Here is a 23,733-nt window from a genome sequence, read left to right as displayed (position 1 = left end):
TTTATGATCTGCTGCTACTTCTGTGTTACACTTAAAATAAAAGTACGTGAAATATTCTCTTTCGCTAGGAGCACGAAAGGTCTGCTGCGCCCCATTTATTCTGTTAGTCACGGAGTTAACACATCGAAGAACTTTTACGTGTGTATTATCTGTGGCTCCAGAGCAGTTTCAATCTCAGAAAATGCAGTCCTCATGCTATTCAGTTGCGTGTAGTTGGACATGGGTTATTCTGTGCTTGTTTTTGAGTGTTTACTGTGATAATCTAAGCTTCTTATTTTGTCCCCAATTTCATGATAAATCTGTTTATGTTAACATCTGTTTAGAAGCACTAAATTTTGAATATTTTTAGAAAATTTTTACATAAAATATTCTGGACTTGGGTAAATCCAGTCAGATCTGTAGCTTCATGTTTTTTCATAACAGGGCATGGCAAGAAAACTGGAAAATGAGGAGGTAATGGAGTTACTCTAGAAGTTTTCCCCGTCTGATACTGATACACTATTTTTTTTAATAGAAAAGTATCTGAAATAAAATACGTTCTTGACTAATTCCAACTCACCAATTTACAGGAAAAACAAAAAACTGACACCACGCTATATGTGGTCATCAACTGAATATTTCCGCTTATTCTCCAGAAGCTGAAGAAATTTGAGATGAAACTGATAACAAGAAATATTTCTTAACCTCTTTTCAGGACAAAAGAAGAAAGAAGGGAGTTTCCACTTTCAGACGAGATGTGAATCCAAAATCCTGGAGCTCATTGCTAAACAATACTGCAAATCGTGGAAAGTGTGAAAAATATGCTGTTTACAATACAAAATCAAGTGTTCATTCAAAATGTTTCCAAAGTAAGGTGTTTTTTATGTGTCAGTGAGAGACAGAATTGTTTTTATCAGAATCAGTTCTCGTGAGTAACTTTGTCGATGACTAGACCATTATCACCTGACAGGACTAGAAAGTCCCTTTTTGAAACAAATGAAATAAAACACCAAAAAATGTATTTCTCCAGCATTCTTTCACTATAGAAATTTCCAACATGAAATAGGTATATGTGATGAAAATTGTAAATTTTAAAGTATTATCCAAGAGCATGGCAACGGCCTTGCCGCAGTGGATACACCGGTTCCGGGGTGCACTCAGCCTCGTGGTGTCAACTGAGGAGCTACTCGACCGAATAGTAGCGGCTTCGGTCAAGAATACCATCATAACGACCGAGAGAGCGGTGTGCTGACCCCACGCCCCTCCTGACCGCATCCTCCTCTGAGGATGACACGGCGGTCGGGCGTTCCCTATGGGCCACTTGTGGCCTGTAGACGGAGTGTTTTTTTTTTTTTTATCCAAGAGCATAAGCGATATATCGATTACAAAGATGTGTGTGTGAAAGAACGTTGTGAGGCAGCTATCGCTGAGGCAGAGTATGTGTATCGGTAATAAAGAGCTTACGTTAGTTCGAGCAGTAGTTGGCAACTCTTGTTCGGGAGTAGCAGGAGTAGCTCGCCAGACGCTGGCAGTGTCTGCTGCGATGCTCTGGAGTGGGCAGTCGCTTAATATCAAATATTCAGTGGAGGGTTCGCCGATGACATTGTAATTCTGTCAGAGACAGCAAAGGACTTGGAAGAGCAGTTGAACGGAATGGACAGTGTCTTGAAAGGAGGATATAAGATGAACATCAACCAAAGCAAAACGAGGATAATGGAATGTAGTCGAATTAAGTCGGTTGATGCTGAGGGAATTAGATTAGGAAATGAGACACTTAAAGTAGTAAAGGAGTTTTGCTATTTGGGGAGCAAAATAACTGATGATGGTAGAAGTAGAGAGGATATGAAATGTAGACTGGCAATGGCAAGGAAAGCGTTTCTGAAGAAGAGAAATTTGTTAACATCGAGTATAGATTTAAGTGTCAGGAAGTCTTTGAAACATGGACGATAAATAGTTTGGATAAGAAGAGAACAGAAGCTTTCGAAATGGGGTGCTAAAGGAGAATACTGAAGATTAGATGGGCAGATCACATAACTAATGAGGAGGTATTGAATAGAATTGGGGAGAAGAGGAGTTTGTGGCACAACTTGACAAGAAGAAGGGACCGGTTGGTAGGACATGTTCTGAGGCATCAAGGGGTCACAAATTTAGCGTTGGAGGGCAGCGTGGAGGGTAAAAATCGTAGAGGGAGACCAAGAGATGAATACACTAAGCAGATTCAGAAGGATGTAGGTTGCAGGAAGTACTGGGAGATGAAGAAGCTTGCACAGGATAGAGTAGCATGGAGATAGCATCAAACCAGTCTCAGGACTGAAGACCACAACAACAACAACAACAACAATTTCAGTGTTGTGTGTTAATGATTTAAGGAAGAAATAAGATTTGAAATAAAATTAATTAAGAAACGGCTAAAATATTGTGAAATTTTGATGAAGAATCTTTCTACATATTGGTACATCGACCTACAATAAGGTAATCAATATTCATATATTTATGCACATTTGCTGTTGAACGAATTTGAATGAGACCAGCTTTGTATGTAACCCCAAGTCTTTTATTGTATTTTTCTTTGAAGATAATTTGTTTGCGCAAACGTAATTTTTGTCGTATGTCTTAACATTTGCAAGTCAGTTTCAGAATATAGTAATATTTTCAAGTAAGACATTACGGTCATTCTTCTCAGTCATGTTACGCCTCTCAATTCCGAATCGTTTTTATTTAAACAAATTCTAAATGTGTCTCAGTCAAATATCTTGCGTTTTGGCTTTTGCAATTGTAATTAGTTTAATAGTGCTGAGAGCAGAACAACGCGTTATCCAAGGCGACACCAATACGAGATAAGAAATTTACGTCACACAGTTTATGGATTTTCGTACAGGGACCACTTTTGTACTTATTCAGACTTACAGGGCCGTAGTAAGATCGAGTAGATCTGAATGTACTTACCTCTAATTTGTCATTATCGGTCACAGGTTCTAATTAATTTGAATTTACTGGCATTGCTTTCTTGCTAATAAGCAGATAGTTTAAAACAAGGTGAGGCAAATGTGCAGATACACGTTATCAGATACGCAGTCGCTACACCACTTGATATAACTGTTCTTTGTTAGACATAAACATCACACCTTACTTCAGACATAAACGTTACAAACCTGCCGCGATAACATAAAAAAATTGAGAACTGTTAACACCAAAGAAAAAAATTTTTACTATAAAGCATTGATTGTTATATTCCTTTTTTTATAAAGCCTTATTTTAAAGCAATGTAATTTTTATGAACAAAATTTTTTGGGTTCTGCCCACTGGTCTCGTATAAGGTGTCTAAAAACTGCTGCGCTCTCGGAATGCTATACAACAATTCAAACAAATAATATTAATAGTATTATTTCTATAAAGCAGATTTGACAATACTTAACTTGAACGTACAGCAAGTGTCACAAGCCATGGGCGACATGCAGACAGTAAATGGTCTTCGCTGTAGACAAAGTTCAAGTAAGCATTTGATACGGATAACTACTAACAGTTCTGGTAGCTCTCTCTGCTAGGCCGTGCTAATACGAATGTTCACTAATGTCCATAGACACAGCCGATCTGAGCGGCCGAGGCTGAAAGGAGCGGCGCTTATATTCACTTCGGCTTGAGGGCGCTCCTGTTGTGATACGGTCCTATTCCTCGCAGCATTGGTCGACGTCGGTTCACCGCTTTCTCTGTTCTTGCGTCCCTTGCCTTCGTTAATGCGCTTGTGGTTACGCGAGAACAAAAATTACTCTCTTTTTAAAAAGGGTGAATCCAAAAACAAAATTTTTTAGCACTACCGCTGACTAATAAATACACTACTGGCCATTAAAATTGTTACACTACGAAGATGACGTGCTACAGGCGCGAAATTCAACCGACAGGAAGACTGATGCTGTGATATGCAAATGAATAGCTTTTCAGAGCATTCATGCAAGGTTGGCGCCGGTGGCGACACCTACAACGTGCTGACAAGAGGAAAGTTTCTAACCGATTTCTCATACACAAACAGCAGTTGACCGGCGTTGCCTGTTGAAACGTTGTTGTGATGCCTCTTGTAAGGAAGCGAAATGCGTACCATCACGTTTCCTACATTGATAATGGTCGGATTGTAGACTATTGCGATTGCGGCTAATCGTATCGCGACATTGCTGCTCGCGTTGGTCGAGATCCAGTGACTGTTAGCAGAATATGGAATCGGTGGGTTCAGGACGCTAGTACGGAACGCCGTGCTGGATCCCAACGGCCTCGTACCACTAGCAGTCGAGATGACAGGGATCTTATCCGCATGGCTGTAGCGGATCGTGCAGCCACGTCTCGATCCCTGAGTCAACAGATCGGGACGTTTGCAAGACAACAACCATCTGCACGAACAGTTCGACGACGTTTGCAGCAGCATGGACTATCAGCTCGGAGACCATGGCTGCGTTTACCCTTGACGCTGCATCACAGACAGGAGCGCCTGCGATGGTGTACTCAACGACGAACATGGGTGGACGAATGGCAAAACGTCATTTTTTCGGATGAATCCATGTTCTGCTTACAGCGTCATGATGGTCGCATCCGTGTTTGGCGACATCGCAGTGAACGCACATTGGAAGCGTGTATTCGTCATCGCCATATTGGCGAATCACCCGACGTGATGGTATGGGGTGCCATTGGTTACACGTCTCGGTTACCTCTTGTTCGTATTGACGGCACTTTGAACAGTGGACGTTACATTTAAGATGTGTTACGGCCCGTGGCTTTACCCTTCATTCGATCCCTGCGAAACCCTACATTTCAGCAGGATAATGCACGACCGCATGTTGCAGGGTCTGTACGGGACTTTTTGGATACAGAAAATGTTCGACTGCTGCCCTGATCAGCACATTCTCCAGATCTCTCCCCAATTACTGCCAGAGGTGGTTGTTGTGGGTACTGATTTCTCAGGATCTATGCACCCAAATTGCGTGAAAATGTAATCACATGTCAGTTCTAGTAAATATATTTGTCCAATAAATACCCGTTTATAATCTGAATTTCTTCTTGGTGTAGCAATTTTAATGGCCAGTAGTGTACTTCAGTTTTTTTACTCGGTTATTATCAAAAAATGAAAAAAAACTGTTACAACTGAGACAAAACAAAATACCGAAAAATACCGGTTATTCAGAACCAAAATATCCGTATCGGTTTTAACTAGTCGGTTTTCCCCATTCCTAGACGCCCCTGTGTGAGCGACTGCTAATGGGACTTCGCGCGGCGCCACAGAAGCTTCGAGAGCGGACGAAGGGAATGTTTCGAATCGCCCAGAGCGGGAAGCAGGATTCTAGCTGCGGCCCCGAAAGCTGGATTGAGTTCTCATTATCTGTGAGAGTAATAAGGGGCCTGTTCTCTGCGGTACGCAATTAACACTCCATTAATACGCTTCCCTGACCTGTCCGAGACCTGCGAGGACCCACTCAGCATCTGTCGGTTTGCGCCTAGTTGAAAGCCAGCGACTAACGCATTCTGATCAGCCGGCAATTAAAAGAGATCGCATCGGCTCCTCCGCGCGATGTACGACGATTCGCCGCGACGGTCGGCGACGTCCGGTTAACGAACGAACTAAATCACCGCCCCCACGCCTCCGTCGCGTCACAGCCAACCCACAAAAAAGCGCGCGTAATTGACGACATCTCTGATCGGCGTCTGCTGCAACCGCGATGGGAATATTAAATATTATTCCTCCTTTGTCAGCTACCTGCACGATTTATTGCTGCTCCACTCTTATTATACGTTAAGCGGACGGGCAAGAAGGCCGAAACGAGGAAAAGGAAGCAAAAGATTCGTCGATGTACGTCAGCTAAATATTACGCGAGCCTCACAGATAAGAGGAACACGGCAATTGACGGTACCGGAAGATAAGTGAGGGGAATGAAATGTATTTGGAATGAGTGCGTGAATATAAAAGAGCAGCGCGTAGCAGGCAGATAATTGTCGATCTGAGCTCTTCTGTTTGCACGCTGTGGCACTTCCATCGCGATAAATGATTTAATAACTGCTGACTGTGAAGGGCGAGCGGAAAAAGGCAACCAGCTACTGAATCTAATGGGGCTTCAGGATCCGTTTCTTGCGTTGCAGCTCGTATTCCTGCGTGTCCGTTTGTGTGTGTGTGTGTGTGTGTGTGTGTGTGTGTGTGTCAGAGAGAGAGACAGACAGACAGGCAGACAGAGGAAGACAGAATCAGGTTTTTGGCAGTCCTGAGATGTCAAATGACGAGCCTTCCACTTGGTTTAGTTGTGTCATAACGATCGGAATCTGTGAGTAATGATTTATGATCAGTCGCGCACCGACATTGATCGGCCCCTCATGTACTGGGAGGTATTCACAGAGGTCCAGTGTGGGTTGTAATTATCCCATGGCAACGAAACTTGATAGATATTCTAATGCGTTAATGGGGAACCCATTTACGCTGGAAAAAAAATTAGTTCCAATTTTGACCACCAGGTGTAAACCTGGTACTGCGGATGCAATAAAGGGGCATAGAATTGTTTCCGTATGTAATGAATTTGGAACGGGACGTGGGCAGTAAAGGGCCAGCCGGGTTGGCCGAGCGGTTCTAGGTGCTTCAGTCTGGGACCGCGCGACCGCTACGGTCGCAGGTTCGAATCCTGCCTCGGGCATGGATGTGTTTCATGTCCTTAGGTTAGTTAGGTTTAAGTAGTTCTAAGTTCTAGGGGACTGATGACCTCCGATATTAAGTCCCATAGTGCTCAGAGCCATTTGAATCATTCGAACCATTTAGCAGAAAAGGTCAAACAAGTGTGAAAGGCATAATGTTGATTTTATCATGAGCCGCCGCTCATATATTTCTTTGGCAAAGTTGATGTGTCAAATATTTATGTCAAAGTAATTTGATGGTGCAATATGGAACTTAGCCAAACCTAACCTGTCGTCAAACAAACATGATCATATCTAGGGCCTCGCCGTCTTCTGATCACTACAATGTGAAATGTAACCGCTTGGAGCGCTGGTGTCGCTACATCTATTTGACGTCACTGTAGCGTGTTTGTAAACGTGGCTTCAGGGTTGTTGCGTTCCTTCCGCCCATTTGATTTTATTTTATTTTTTAATAAATTTGCTTCGACTAGGGTCGGGATTGAGCGAGAGGCACAGTGGATGGCAGTAATTGTGTGTTGGTGGGCAGGTGTAATATGCTGCAGGCGACTTCATATCCACAATCACAGCTACGGCCAATCCACCTCTACATCTGGGAACATCCAGGCAGCTTTTCAGCAAGCCAGAATAGAAGATGTGGTCACACTCTAAACCAAAATATTATTTCTTAGCTTACCGTTTTACTTTATTTTTGAATACTGGATGTGACAAGTTAAAAAGCACTTCATCTGTTTCGTACTTTTAATTAATTTTGTACCTGTTGGAACACTAATTACATTAATTAAATTATTCAGAATTAAAAATAGTTCTCGTTTCTCATATAGTGTACTAAACATTTATTTACCTTCACATGTTCCCCTTTAGAGCTTTATAAATCGCTTCACACGTTTCTGGAATTATTTTGGTTAATATACAATGTGATATTCGAGTGCTGTGCTATAAAAAAATCAGTGTCACAGATTGCCTGTCTTCTGCACAAATCCCATTTCTCAAGAGAGTACTCTGTTTTGTAATATGAGAAGCCGCTTTACAGAGCAAACACTGATATGCACTTTCATCGATTCGTAAGTAATTTGCATATTAAGACTTGACTTCTTCCAATTGCAGCTCTCGTAACAAGTTTTGCTCAATGCTTTTAGTATCTCGGCGTAATACCTATAGCTTCATCCAAGTATGTTTATTTTTCTTCCGCCTCTGTTCTTCCAAATACACAAACAATACAATTGTGGTACTAACAACTGGAGCGCATAAGAAAAAGTTGTTATCCGCCATCTAGAAATCTGACGAAAAATATGACGACAGTGTAATACCCCATTTTAGCGCCACGTCGAAGATCTTCGCCAAAGAAATTTGACGAATAATTCATCATATTTCTTTGTCAAAGAAATATGCTAGTGTAATACTGGCCTTACACATTTTTTTTCAATATGAGCAGAGTCTAAGATTTTTTGTTACGTTGTTTTTTGTCGCATGGAATGCACTTTCCATTTTATGTAGTTTTTCTATTGCTGTCTTTTCTTTTGTATCGCTCGCTATACATTGTCCTAGGGATTTAAAACAGTTTGCTCTAGATATTGCTTTGTTATGTATTTCAAGAGTCTTAGGGGGCGTCACTGACATCTGTCATGAACAGAAGATGTCGACGAGATGCCGTAGCCTACAGCGCCAGATTTGAAATTGGTGACCAAAACTGGAACTAATTTTTGTCTAGTTTAAATCGGCTTTCAAATTCTAAAGGTGGCAGGGGTAAAATACAGGGAGCGAAAGGCTATTTACAATTTGTACAGAAACCAGATGGCAGTTATAAGAGTCGAGGGGCATGAAAGGGAAGCAGTGGTAGGGAAGGGAATGAGACAGGGTTGTAGCCTCTCCCCGATGTTATTCAATCTGTATATTGAGCAAGGAGTAAAGGAAACAAAAGAAAAATTTGGAGTAGGTATTAAAATCCAGGGAGAAGAAATAAAAACTTTGAGGTTCGCCGATGACATTGTAATTCTGTCAGAGACAGCAAAGGACTTGGAAGAGCAGTTGAACGGAATGGACAGTGTCTTGAAAGGAGGATATAAGATGAACATCAACAAAAGCAAAACGAGGATAATGGAATGTAGTCGAATTAAGTCGGGTGATGCTGAGGGAATTAGATTAGGAAATGAGACACTTAAAGTAGTAAAGGAGTTTTGCTATTTGAGGAACAAAATAACTGATGATGGTCGAAGTAGAGAGGATATAAAATGTAGACTGGCAATGGCAAGGAAAGCGTTTCTGAAGAAGAGAAATTTGTTAACATCGAGTATAGATTTAAGTGTCAGGAAGTCGTTTCTGAAAGTATTTGTATGGAGTGTAGCCATGTATGGAAGTGAAACATGGACAATAAATACTTTGGACAAGAAGAGAATAGAAGCTTTCGAAATATGGTGCTACAGAAGAATGTTGCAGATTAGGTGGGTAGATCACATAACTAATGAGGAGGTATTGAATAGGATTGGGGAGAAGAGAAGTTTGTGGCACAACTTGACTAGAAGAAGGGATCGGTTGGTAGGACATGTCCTGAGGCATCAGGGGATCACAAATTTAGCATTGGAGGGCAGCGTGGAGGGTAAAAATCGTAGAGGGAGACCAAGAGATGAATACACTAAGCAGATTCAGACGGATGTAGGTTGCAGTAGGTACTGGGAGATGAAGGAACTTGCACTCCAAGCTATGGAGAGCTGCATCAAACCAGTCTCAGGACTGAAGACCACAACAACAACAACATAAATCGGCTTCGCTTTAACACTTTAGCATATCTACAAAGTTTTGCTGTCATACAGATAATTACAGTCCACACTGGACCTCCATGAGTAGTTGCACTCGTCCATGAACTTCGATTCTTATTCTCGCTCTTGCAGGTAGCATGCTTGAAACGTGTACTGCCGCTTACGGAAACAACCAGGGACTGGTCGTTCAAAATTAATTTTGAAATGCGTTTTAAAATCACTAGTTAATAAGGTCATAGTATATGAAGCAGCATGTTAAAATAGCCTGCGCATAAAGAGGCTCAACATTAACACTCCTCAGTTTCTTCTTTTCTTTGATGTTTTTAACTCTCCTGTCGCAGACAAAATCACCCATGTTCAGGAGTTACTTCGTGCTGACCTGCCAGAAAGACCAACGTTCGCTCTGGAATTTCTTGCTCGCATGGCAGTGGACTATAAATGGCCATGGTACATTCTGTGGACAGACGAAGCCCATTTCCATCTCCAAGGACGTGTCAATACGCAGAATTGCGGAATATGGGCAACGGAAAACCCGCACGCCATCAACCGGTACGACTTCATTCTGCAAAGATGACTGTGTAGTGCGGGTTGATGGTATCGTTAATCGTAGGGCCGTATTTTTTCGAGGAGATTAGTCCTGCGGGTCCTGTTACCTGTACTGTCACTGGTAAACGATATGAGTCTTTTGGGCACCAACGTCATTCCAACACTTCAACAGCGAGGATGTGTGGGTAGCAGCATTTTTCTGCAAGATGGCGCTTCGTACATTGCACATCTAGTTTAGCAGCTGCTGCAGAGGAACTTTGGAAATGCTAGAATTATCAGTTGTCATTACCCTACATCCTGGCCGTCCACATTATCTGATCTTAATCAGTGCGACTTCCGGATGTGGGGTTATCTGAAAGGTGTTATGTCCAGTGCTGCAATTACGAACGTAGCTGAACTGAAGGCGTGCACTGCGCAGCACATTCTGAACGTGACACCGAGACACTCCAATATTTTGTGAAACATGCTGTTCCTCGATTTCAGCTTGAGATATAAAACAGTGGACAGCATATTGAATGTCTTGCGCCAGTCCCATGACAAGTAGAAACCAATATCATTTTGCTTTTTGTTATATTTTTTGCCCCAAGGCAAATAATAACCGATGCCATTTTGCTTTTTGTGCCATTTTCGGCCTCGGAATAATTGAAAACCGATTTATCCCATCCGATGTGATACGACCTTGATGTTGTGGATGGGTTACCCAGTTAACAGTGCCACAACTGTTGACTGCCGAACTTGCACAGTCATGTACATTGAACAGTATGGGTGGTGTAATGTGCAACCCAAACCATAGCCATCATACTGCGATTCATCTGTCATTTGTAGCCGATCCCATTTGCGTTAAGACGCATCTATTGGTAAAAATATCGTTAAATTTTTGTTTGTTCCATGACGTTTCCCCTTGCTTCACTAAGATGATGTTCAAATTTGACGTCGTTCTGAGCAGTGGTTCTCTTTGTACATTGTTCTGAAACCGCAAATTTAACTATGGACACCCTGTACACAGTTTATTCAGATATATTACATATGCTTATCTGTGAAATGAGGTCAGAGAAAAAAACAGTTTCTTTAGGGTGACCACTTAATCAAACGCTAGTGACAACCTTACTCTATGTTTTACAGAAATCATTAATGAAATAAGGACAAAAGAAGGTTAACCATTAGAATGGACCTTAGCATTAATACATCCAATGTGTAAAAATGAAAGAAAGCAGCAGCTAACAATTATAGGGCACTCTTCCACTTGCCAGTAGCGTCTAAGATCTTCTCCACGGCACTTTTGAAGAGAGCCGAAGGATTACTAGACCTGCGACTAAGAGAATATCAAACAGAATTTAGGAAGGGAAGATTTTGAGCAGAATAAATGTTAAACCTTAAGAAAGTAATAGAAATGAGGAAAATCATTAACTTGAAATATGCGACCACTGTTGTAGGTTTTTAAATGGCCTATGACACCATCGATAGATATGCACTAATCAACTTTATAAAGAAATTCTGACTCGATAATACAACAACAAAAGCAGTTCAAGGAACTTAAACAAAATCAAACTTTAGAAGTACCATTTATAGGGGAACTATCAAAATCAGTTGAAATGAAGTCAGATGTAAGACAAGGATATGGTTTGTCATATTTATTTTTCATCTGTGCATTAGAGAAGGTATTGAGAGAATGGAGGAGATCCATCAATACTATGGGTATTCAACTACGAAGACATCAAAATAAAATCGCGATAGACTGTCTAGATTCTGCAGACGAGATGACGTTAATTACAGACTCAGAACAAACCTTATAACAAACAGCCAAAGTAGGACCACAAATACCATTTGAAAATCCGCAGTTCATGACAAATATCAGTAACGCCCATTAAGAATCTTGAAGTCCATAACAAAGTAATATCTAGAGCAAATTGGTTTAAATCCCTAGAAGAATGGATAGCGAGCGATACAAAAGAAAAGATAGCAATAGAAAATAAATTACATAAAATGGAAAGCTCATTTCATGCGACAAGAAACAATGTAACAAAAAATCTTTGTCCTGGAACACAAAATTAAGACAATAAGAAATAGTAATCAGACCTAAAACACTGTATGGAACAGAAACACTTAAACTAGCAAACTTTGGATTTCTTGAAAAACTGGAAACACTTGAAAGAAGGATCCTCACCAAAATATTTGGACCTAAAAGAGATAGTAATGCTGAATGCAAATTAATATCAAACAGAAAGCTGTATCTGAAAATGGAAAAGCGTACTGACGTAATAAAGAAAAGAAATCTATAGTTTTATGGTCACATATACCGAATGGATAGTAACAGATGAGCAATGAAGATCTTCAACTTACTAAACCGACACAAGTACAAATCCACACCGTTCGCTGAAACTGACAAAGATATGAAAACCAATGGAATTATATTGGACATAATAGATAAAAGAACACATTTTAAATAAACAGAAATGGTAGGATTTCAGGAGAAGAAGATGCCAGCAAATGGAAGGAAGTGGATCCAGAAAGAAAAGGAACGACATCCTGGAAGGATGAAGGAAGTCTGTGACCAAAGAAAACTAAACACAAAGAAGCAAAGCCAAAGTTGATTTACTGTACCCTCCATAAGGTTTATTCGAATGAAAAATAAATATACAGAGAGCGAGAGATGTATACAGCGTGTTTCTGTAAGAGTGTGCAAAAATTTTATGGACATAGAGAATGCTCCACTGCACAATTTCAGGTAGCGAACCAAGAGTCGGAGAAGCCAACTAAAGGAGATACGGAAGTAAAGTTGTCTACCGCTTTGTCTAGCATTAATGCTTTCCAACTCATTTACATCTAACATGCGTACAAGTTTACACGTCCTTTGCTGTTCACTTACATATACATTCTTTGTTTTCCTGCAGGGAAACCAGGAGGACGACCCAGACTACTAGGAAGTCATGATGCAGATTTTATTTACTTTATTTGTCCATAAGATGGCTCTGATGTATTTACATTGTCCCATGACAGAACGAGCTATGAGTTAACAACACACCCATTCATTACTTAGTGCTATTCAGAAAGGTACATACAGTACAATACGATGGAGCAGTACTGGTACAGTTTCGCAGAACTCATTGACATGCACTATGTGTATGAGGAATTACATTGCAACGCTCTCTCTGCTGAAAGGCTGTACGGAAACACCTTGTATCTATTAGAGTAGGTACGTGGGATTACAAATGAGTAGGTCCTAAATTGAATCGCAGAGAAAAAAATTTGTAACATAATAAGACCGAAAAAAGACATCGGGTGACAAGAGACACGTTGAGGTTGGTTGGTTGGTTGTTTTGGGGAAGACCAGACAGCGAGGTCATCGGTCTCATCGGATTAGGGAAGGACAGGGAAGGAAGTCGGCCGTGCCCTTTGAAAGGAACCATCCAGGCATTTGCCTGCAGCGATTTAGGGAAATCACGGAAAACCTAAATCAGGATGGCCGGACGCGGGATTGAACCGTCGTCCTCCCGAATGCGAGTCCAGTGTCGAACCACTGCGCCACCTCGCTCGGTAGACACGTTGAGGCATCAAGGATCAAACAATTTGGCATTGGACAGAAATGCGTGGAGTAAAATTGTACTTTTGATACCTTTTCTTATGTCTTGATCACAGAGGAGTGAACAATACTACTCAAAGTATTGCCAGTAACTTAGTAACCCAAAACAATGACAGAAAGTGCTAGTGCCAGTCCAAATATGTATGTAGTCTCAAGCCGATTATGTCCCACAGTGGCAGCCCGAAAACTAAAAAATTATATAACTAACGCCAGATCAACATGGTCTGGTGTTGACCTGACGTTAATTATATGCATGAAGAGACTTGCACAGGATGGACAAGCGTGGAGAGCTGCATCAGATCTGTTTTTGGACCGATGACGACGACGACGACGATGACAATAAAAACAACAACCACAACCAAAATATTCATTACTTCCAAGTTTATCTTCTACAGAGTGACTCAAAAGGATGGGAAATTTTGGAACGTATCGTGGCAACGCTGCGAGGCAAGTGGTGCTGAATGACATATACAGGGTGGTCCATTGACCGTGACCGGGCCAAATATCTCACGAAATAAGCGCCAAACGAAAAAACTACAAAGAACGAAACTCGTCTGACTTGAAGGGGGAAACCAGATGGCGCTATGGTTGGCCCGCTAGATGGCGCTGTCATAGGTCAAACGGATTTCACTGCGTTTTTTAAAATAGGAACCTCCATTTTTATTATATATTCGTGTAGTACGTAAAGAAATATGAATGTTTCAGTTGGACCACTTTTTTCGCTTTGTGATAGATGGCGTTGTAATAGTCACAAACATATGGCTAACAATTTTAGACGAAGAGTTGGTAACAGGTATGTTTTTTAAATTAAAATACAGAACGTAGGTACGTTTGAACATTTTACTTCGGTTGTTCCAATGTGATACATGTACCTTTGCAAACTTATCACTTCTGAGAACGCATGCTGTTACATCGTGATTACCTGTAAATACCACATTAATGCAATAAATGCTCAAACTGATTACCGTCAACTTCAATGCATTTAGCAATACGTGTAACGACATTCCTCTCAACAGCGAGTATTTCGCCTTCCGTAATGTTCGCACATGCATTGACAATGCGCTGACGTATGTTGACAGGCGTTGTCGGTGGATCACAATAGCAAATATCTTCCAACTTTCCGGGGACGTCCGATCCGGTGAGCGTGCGGGCCGTGGTATGGTGCTTCGACGACCAATCCACCTGTCATGAAATATGCTGTTTGTAGTGACGTAACAAGACTGTTACGCCACACGGTAGTAGCCAAAAGAAAGGCACGCTAACGCTGTGGCCGATAGTGCACGAACGGCAATAAGCAGACGGGCGTGAAGTCTGGAACATGAGAACTTATGAATGAATAAGAAGAAAAGTATGTAGATACTTTTTACTTATCTTTTATTGATTCCTTGGAATACATCTCTCTTGAATACTCGAAGCTATAGGCACTGATACAAATGGCTCCTTGCTAGTTCGTAGCCATTAACTTCTGATGGCTATTATGTCTCTCGGCTAATGAGAGAGAAAGGCTTCGTACAACTGGGCGGTAGCTAGGCTCTCATACAACTGGTCGGTAGCTTGGTTCTCGTACAACTGGGGTCGAGTCCACTCTCGTATCACGAGACCTGCCTAGGTGGTGGCGCTAGGTCTGCGATCACAGTGGCGACACGCGGGTCCGACATGTACTACATGGACCGCGGCCGATTTAAGTTACCACCTAGCAAGTGTGGTGTCTGGCGGTGACACCACACTGTTCAATACCACTTCAACCGCAGGCGAGCTATGTGCCGGACATCCATCATGTTGGCAGTACATCGCCATTCTGTCATCAGTGAAACATCTTGTAGTAACATCGGTAGAACATTACGTAGGAAATAAGCATACGTTGCACCGTTTAGATTGCCATCGATAAAATGGGGGCCAATTATCCTTCCTCCCATAGTGCCGCACCACACATTAACCCTCCAAGGTCGCTGATGTTCCACTTGTCGCAGCCATCGTGGATTTTCCGTTGCCCAATAGTACATGTTATGCTGGTTTACGTTACCGCTGTTGGTGAAAGACGCTTCGTTGCTAAATAGAACGCGTGCAAAAATCTGTCATCGTCCCGTAATTTCTCTTGTGCCCAGTGGCAGAACTGTACACGACGTTCAAAGTCGTCACCATGCAATTCCTGGTCCATAGAAATATGGTACTGGTGCAATCGATGTTGATGTAGCATTCTCAACACCGACGTTTTTGAGATTCCCGATTCCCGCGCAGTTTGTCTGCTACTGATGTGCGGATTAGCTGCGACAGCAGCTAAAACACCTACTTGGGCATCATCATTTGTTGGAGGTCGTGGTTGACGTTTCACATGTGGCTGAACACTTCCTGTTTCCTTAAATAACGTAACTATCCGGCGAACGGTCCGGACACTTGGATGATGTCGTCCAGGATACCGAGCAGCACACATAGCACACGCCCGTTGGGCATTTTGATCACAATAGTCATCCATCAACACGATATCGAGCTTTCCCGCGATTGGTAAACGGTCCATTTTAACACGGGTAATGTATCACGAACCAAATACCGTCCGCACTGGCGGAATGTTACTTGATACCAAGTACTAATACGTTTGTGACTATTACAGCGCCATCTATCACAAAGCGAAAAAAGTGGTCCAACTAAAACATTCATATTTCTTTACATACTACACGAATACATAATAAAAAATGGAGGTTCCTATTTAAAAAAAAAACGCAGTTGATATCCGTTTGACCTATGGCAGCGCCATCTACTGGGCGAACCATAGTGCCGTTTGGATTCCCCCTTCAAGCTAGACAAGTTTCGTTCTTTGTAGTTTTTTCGTTTGACGCTTATTTCGTGAGATATTTGGCCCGGTCACGATCAATGGACCACCCTGTATATAAAGATGATATCTGTCCTTTCGGACCACCTTGCCATTTAGCAACCAGCAAACATGGAGCAATGGATCGATGCGAAGCGTGCCTTTGTGGTAAAGCCCTATTGGCGTTTGATACAGTCGACCACAAGATTCTATAAAATAAATTAGAAGCATTAGGAATAAGAATGGTAGCTAATGACTGGTTTCGATTATACCTAGCAGATAGGGTACAAAGAGTAGAGATAACACATACTTCAAATAGGTGTAAACATTTAGCAAAACACTTAGCAGAACCAAAAACATTAATATAGGCGTTCTGCTAGGTGACATATGAGGACCAAGACTATTCCTGATATACATCAATGACTTTCCCAGTAGTGTTACTCATGGTGAAAAAATTCTCTTCGCTGATGACAGCAATATTATAGTCACTGAGAAAGCGAGAGAACTCCTTGCCGCGAAAGCAAACGAAACTCTCGGGGAAGTTTATGATTGGTCAATAAGCAATAGAGTGACATTGAACATAAAGAAAACTAATGCCAAGAATTTCAGTTTGAGGAGAAAAAATGACAATGTTAAATTAAATGTAGATGGCATCTCTATATACTGTGTAACAAATGCAAAATTTCTAGAAATGAATATTGATTCTCAGTTGAAGTGGTGTGAACACACAAAGTTACTTGCAAACAGAATGTCATCAGCATGTTATGTCCCTAGAATCCTATCATCCATGTGTTACATGCAGTGTTATTTAGTTACATATTGTTCACATGTACACTCAATTCTTAGCTATGACTTTCTTTTTTGGGGAACAAACGCACAAAACATGAACACAATTTTCAAACTCCAGAAAAAAGCCGTAAGAATAATAACAAAAAATACTAGTCGAGATAATTCTAAAGATCTGTTCAAAACATTGGTTATTTTAACTGCCCCATGTGAATATATTTACCAGTCAGTTGGCCGGCCGAAGTGGCCGAGCGGTTATAGGCCCTTCAGTCTGGAACCGCGCGACCGCTACGGTCGCAGGTTCGAATCCTGCCTCGGGCATGGATGTGTGTTTCGTCCTTAGGTTAGTTAGGTTTAAGTAGTTCTAGGTTCTAGGGGACTGATGACCTCAGATGTTGAGTCCCATAGTGCTCAGAGCCATTTGAACCAGTCAGTTGTACAAATCAAATATAACATTGGTAATTACTGCACAGACAGCTCTGTCCATGACCATGCAACAAGAGACAGACTCAACTTACATTTACCAAGAAAAAATTAATATACAACTCAAAACAGCATTTTCTACCAAGGAATAAAACTATAGAATAAATTACCAAAAGAGATTAAAGAAATTGCAAAAATACACTAATTTAAAAAGGCAGCTAAAAGTACCTGTTATGCAATACATTTCATACATTGAAGGATTGTTTAGATAGAACAGAGTAGGGGTTTGCTAAAAAAATGGTATACAAATAAATAATAATAATAATGATTATAAAACATCCAACATTCCACATAACACCTTCACTTTGTGTTTTTTTTTTTTTTTTCCTTTCCAGAAATACTTACCCCCAAGCTATGCACAGCACAGTACTAACACCTCTTCCTCTTTCTGAGCTCAACATCTCACTCATTATGGAGGGATGCTGACTCAGTTTTTCAGGATAGCAAATGGGAAGTTGCGGTACAGAAAATGATCTAGAGATCACCTGTGTGTGTGTGTGTGTGTGTGTGTGTGTGTGTGTTTGTTTGTATGTTTAGTGAGTGAAGTGTTATGAAACAATGTGTGTATAGTGTGTGCAGCGACTGATAGTGAGATATGAGTGAACATTAACTAGAAGTCTGTAAATATATGTGTAGACGAATTAGCTTATTTTTAATTGGTCTAAAATTGAAAATACTTTGACATGTCCTATATCCCTCTAAAAAGAGATCTACGGATGAATAAAGCTATTACTACTACTACAAGAATGGAAGTGTGGAGGCCACGCGTCGAGAATTTCGCCGTCATTTCAACATTGGACGACATGGTCATATTCCCTCAGTACATGCAGTCAACACCTGCGTCCTCAATTTTGAAGCAAAGGATTCTGCATTGAAAAACAATCTGCAGGAAGACTTCGAACCGCTCGTACTGGAGATGATATCGAGTGTGCGAAATGTTTTTGTAAGAAGCACATAGTGCTCAGTTAAACGTCAAGCAGAGTGTCTACAGTTGCGTCGTTCAACTGTTTAGTGAATACTGAAAGTAGATTTAAAGTTCCATCCGTACAAGCTGCAGATCGTTCAGCAGCTTCAACATAACGATCTGCTAATGCGAAGACAATACGCTGAAAGAATGGTAGCAACAATGCATGACGACAACAATTTTAAACGACCTGTAGATGTCGGACTAAGCTCACTTCCACGTCAGCGGCTTTGTCAATAGGCAGAATTTTCGCTATTGGTCTCCACAAAATCTACGTCAGCTACACGAGCGTCGATTGCACAGCGTCCATTGCATCGTGGCCCCTCCTATTTTTGAAGATAATGATGAGTGCGCCACCATTGTAACGTCTTGAGGTTGAAGCTATTCTGTCCGTGTTTGCTTGTAAATAGATTTGTTTTTGGATAGAGTCCGCCTTGAGCAAAACACAATTTCTTATTTTTCTTTTTATTCCCCAGACATGTTACGCTGAAGTTGCAGAATCATCAGTGGGTTTTATGTCATCTTCTATAAAAGAGGAAGAATGCTTTTTACTACTAGTACACATGTAAATTTGAGTTTATAAAGTCAGTATTAACATATCTGAAAAACGGACAAGATTTTGTGTATGTATCTTGTTACCACATGCTGTGGATTTCCTGGATTTTATGTAATTCAATGCAGTTGTTTTGTTTCACAGTTGCAGATGACAAACGGTCAAACAAAACAACCACATTGAATTACATAGAACCCAGGAAATCAACAGCTTGTGGTAACAAGATATATACGAAAATCTTATTTGTTTTTCAAATATGACAAACTGTGAAACAAAACAACTACAATGAATTACATAAAATCCAGGAAATCTACAGCATATGGTAACAAGATATATACACAAAAACTTGTCCGTTTTTCAGATATGTAAATACCGACTTTATAAACTCAGATTTATATGTGTACTAGTACGAGGGCAGTTCAAGAGGTAATGCAACACATTTTTTTTCTGAAACAGGGGTTGTTTTATTCAGCATTGAAATACACCAGGTTATTCCCCAATCTTTTAGCTACACAACACTATTTTTCAACGTAATCTCCATTCAATGCTACGGCCTTACGCCACCTTGAAATGAGGGCCTGTATGCCTGCACGGTACCATTCCACTGGTCGATGTCGGAGCCAACGTCGTACTGCATCAATAACTTCTTCCTCATCCGCGTAGTGCCTCCCACGGATTGCGTCCTTCATTGGGCCAAACATATGGAAATCCGACGGTGCGAGATCGGGGCTGTAGGGTGCATGAGGAAGAACAGTCCACTGAAGTTTTGTGAGCTCCTCTCGGGTGCGAAGACTTGTGTGAGGTCTTGCGCTGTCATGAAGAAGGAGAAGTTCGTTCAGATTTTTTGTGCCTACGAACACGCTGAAGTCGTTTCTTCCATTTCTGAAGAGTAGCACAATACACTTCAGAGTTGATCGTTTGACCATGGGGAAGGTCATCGAACAGAATAACCCCTTCAGCGTCCCAGAAGACTGTAACCATGACTTTACCGGCTGAGGGTATGGCTTTAAACTTTTTCTTGGTAGGGGAGTGGGTGTGGCGCCACTCCATTGATTGCCGTTTTGTTTCAGGTTCGAAGTGATGAACCCATTTTTCATCGCCTGTAACAATCTTTGACAAGAAATTGTCACCCTCAGCCACATGACGAGCAAGCAATTCTGCACAGATGGTTCTCCTTTGCTCTTTATGGTGTTCGGTTAGACAACGAGGGACCCAGCGGGAACAAACCTTTGAATATCCCAACTGGTGAACAATTGTGACAGCACTACCAACAGAGATGTCAAGTTGAGCACTGAGTTGTTTGATGGTGATCCGTCGATCATCTCGAACGAGTGTGTTCGCACACTCCGCCATTGCAGGAGTCACAGCTGTGCACGGCCGGCCCGCATGCGGGAGATCAGACAGTCTTGCTTGACCTTGCGGCGATGATGACACACGCTTTGCCCAACGACTCACCGTGCTTTTGTCCACTGCCAGATCACCGTAGACATTCTGCAAGCGCCTATGAATATCTGAGATGCCCTGGTTTTCCGCCAAAAGAAACTCGATCACTGCCCGTTGTTTGCAACGCACATCCGTTACAGACGCCATTTTAACAGCTCCGTACAGCGCTGCCACCTGTCGGAAGTCAATGAAAGTATACGAGACGAAGCGGGAATGTTTGAAAATATTCCACAAGAAATTTCCGGTTTTTTCAACCAAAATTGGCTGAGAAAAAAAAAATGTGTTGCATTAGTTATTGAACTGCCCTGGTGCTAAAAGCATTTTTCCTGTTTTATAGAAGATAACGTAAAATCCACTGATGATGCTGTAATTTCGGTGTAACATGTCTGGGGAAGAGACAGAAAAATAAGAACTTTGGGTTGCTCAAGGTGGACGCTCTCCAAAAGCAAACCACTGTGACATCTGTTCGGTTTGTCGCCATGATGGGACGTTTTGTTGCGCATGAATTGCCTCATTTTCCTGCCAACAGTTGGTTTCAACAAGGCGGAGCAACGACGCTTACGGCACGGATATCGATGGGAATTGTGCGATGACTTTTGGGTAACGTGTCATCTCGAGGCACGGTGGCATTGCACGCCCTCGAAGGTCGCCTGATCTGACAGCGCATGCGTGTTTCCAGTTTAAGAGCGTGGTTTGCCGTCCTCGACCTGCTGCCACCGAAGCGTAACGTCCCGATCAGGCTCCAGGAAACTGTGTTCCGAGGGTGAGCTCGGCTAAAGGATGTAATAAGCAAGAAACAAAAATGCTTGCCACATCAGATAATGACATACTCCGTACTCTACATCGACATTAAATGGTTATAAGTGGGTGAATGGTTAACTGGATAGTGATTTGCAAACAGAAACGGGGGGGGGGGGGGGGGGGGATTAGCCAATGTAGACTTTGCAGCCTACTGTAAGTTGCGTCGTGCATTACAAAATTTTTCTGGGTCGCCATCCAGTTTAGTTAAATTGGGAAAATTTAATATAAAAAAGAACTGACTTAATCACTGAATTGGTAAGCATTACTAACGTATTAATATTAATCAAAAGATCCAAGTGAATATATGGAATGAACATATGGGTACAAGTACACATCCCGAAATATGGGAGAGTGTGTCACTGAAATGATACAGGATTTGGGCTGGACATCATTAAAAGATTGGCGTGAAATTTGAATAGAAATCATCCTTCAGATGTAGAAACACGCCTACCAACTTTCGTTTATGTCGCACAACTCCTTCTTGGTGTATCAAATTTTTTTCCCGCAGCGTATTAACTCGTCTGATATAGTTACTCGCTCCACGCCGGTGACGCCTGCCGGCAGACTTAAAGCGTGCAGTGTCCTTGCTGTAACGTGCTCCCCACGGCTTCTGTTTGTCGTGGGCCTCGAGACCTGGGGAGTCGGTGCGACGTTTCGAGCCCCGGCAGCGTCGGGCCGGCGTCTTCACCCTGCGGGCGTGGGCGGCGGCGGACAAAGGCCGCCCCCCCACCGCCCCCTTCCGGCGGGCTAATTGCCCATTGTGGGGGCGCCGCGTGTGTCGCAGTCTGGGCACGTGCCCCACGCCTTCCTGTACCGTCGAGCCGAGCTAAGCTGGCGGAAACTGAGCAGCCGGACAGTCCCGCCTCTCCGTCGTCCCTTCATTACTTTTAATCTGCACCAGTCCGTCTCCTTACTGTTGTTGTTCCCCAAACTACTCTTCCTTCTCGTATACGCCCCTCACAACACCTTAGCATCATTACCTCCAAATCTTCAGCATTTGTACAAGGTGACTCAAAAGAACGAGAAATTTTGGAATGGAGATTGATGGATGAACACAGTTACTTCACACATATTTATGTTGAAATTTCTTTGCTAGATTCGTTTCATATTATTTAACTTGTCATTTGTGATTTAGTTTTGCACTTCGTGTTTGCCCCATTCAGTGGTATAGAGCAACATTAGACCATCGGTACCACCAGTAAGTACCCAAGCCCATGTACTTTATCCAAATTTTGTGCTTCCCAATTTCCTTCCTCTCTTTATCCGCTGTATGAATGAGCAAGTGAGCGTGTACGTTGAATTTGTCTTTTATACGGTAGCAGAATGAGATACTCACTGAGCAAAAATGGCTCTGAGCACTATGGGACTTAACATCTATGGTCATCAGTGAGATTTTCACTCTGCAGCGGAGTGTGCGCTGATATGAAACTTCCTGGCAGATTAAAACTGTGTGCCGGACAGCCACTCGAACTCGGGACCTTTGCCTTTCGTGGGCAAGTGCTCTACCAACTGAGCTACCCAAGCACGACTCACGCCCCATCCACACAGCCTTACTTCTGCCAGTACCTCGACTCCTACCTTCCAAACTTAACAGAAGCTCTCCTGCGAACCTTGCAGAACCAGCACTCCTGAAAGAAAGGAAATTGCGCAGACATGGCTTAGCCACAGCCTGGAGGATGTTTCCAGAATGAGACCCAGGCTGTGGCTAAGCCATGTCTCCGCAATGTCCTTTCTTTCAGGAGTGCTAGTTCTGCAAGGTTCGCAGGACAGCTTCTGTAAAGTTTGGGAGGTAGGAGACGAGATACTGGCCGAAGCGGAGCTGTGAGGACGGGCCGTGGGTCGTGCTTGGGTAGCTCAGACGATAGAGCACTTGCCCGCGAAAGGCAAAGGTCCACAGTTCGAGTCTCGGTCCGGCACACAGTTTTAATCTGACAGGAAGTTTTAAATGATAGCAGTACGGCATCTGGCTGTCTGCGGTAGTAGTAACAATGTAGCCAACGTAGCTTTCTCAGAGTCGAGGCAAAGAGATTGCACCCTTTTGGTAGTCATTCGACAGTACTTAAGTAGGTGGCAGAAAGGAGCCCTCTGGTCTCTTCCGGCTACCTGGGGAAAGCTCGTTACAGGGAGAGCGTGCTCTCGACACTCGCGACTCAACATTTGGTGAGTGAAGGCAGTAGTCTTAAGAGCGACTTGTCGCTGCTGCAGTATGTTAATGTGTGATGGTGAGTAGCTATTCTAACTGATGCACGCATCTTATTTGCTACTTCAGTGTGAAGTTCGGAAGTCGAATTCTTACATTTTACGAGTTTAGTCATGAGTATATTTTCCGTACTTCGGAAGTTTTTCCGTTCCTCCCTTTGTACAACCATAACACGTGGTATA

This window comes from Schistocerca americana, chromosome 6 (assembly GCF_021461395.2).
Source record: "Schistocerca americana isolate TAMUIC-IGC-003095 chromosome 6, iqSchAmer2.1, whole genome shotgun sequence".
Classification (NCBI taxonomy): domain Eukaryota; kingdom Metazoa; phylum Arthropoda; class Insecta; order Orthoptera; family Acrididae; genus Schistocerca; species Schistocerca americana.
Note: the sequence above shows the minus strand (reverse complement) of the source record.